Here is a 624-nt window from a genome sequence, read left to right as displayed (position 1 = left end):
ATGTAGTACAAGTATTACACTAGATACACTATTTAGCAGTAATATTATACTAGATACATTATTTAGTACAAGTATAATGCTACATACACTATCAATTAGAAGTATTATACTACATACATTGTGTAGTACAAGTATCATACTACACACACTATGCAGTATAAGTATTATACTACATACGTTACTGGTTTTTAGTATACTGTTCATATCTCCTCATGTAATGGGACGAGCTGATAGAGACAGAAACACAGAGGAGCCGAGCTTCCACCACATCATACCTGACCTGCCTGGACAAGCTGAGTGAGACGAGGACGAGCTGGAGAGGAAGAGGAGGAAGAGGAGGAGGAGCAGCTGGAGACAGTGGTGGTGGAGGACGAAGACAAACTCCTGAACCAGCAAACCATTACACGAAGAAGGAAGGGATGACGGGACGTTTGTCCTGAAGCCCCTCACCCCTTCTTACTTCACCCACTCCTCACCTCCTCCCTTTTCCTCAAAACAAACCCCTCACCCCCTTAGTACACATGTAAATATGATATATTATAAATCTTGTAAATAAACACAAGTACAGTAGAATCTACGAGTGTGTGTCTTCCTGATTAGATCGAGGATTCATGTCTCTGATCA

The sequence above is a fragment of the Hippoglossus stenolepis genome, chromosome 17 (genome assembly GCF_022539355.2).
Source record: "Hippoglossus stenolepis isolate QCI-W04-F060 chromosome 17, HSTE1.2, whole genome shotgun sequence".
NCBI lineage: Eukaryota > Metazoa > Chordata > Actinopteri > Pleuronectiformes > Pleuronectidae > Hippoglossus > Hippoglossus stenolepis.
The sequence above is the reverse complement of the archived record's forward strand: the minus strand, read 5'-3'. Positions refer to the sequence as shown.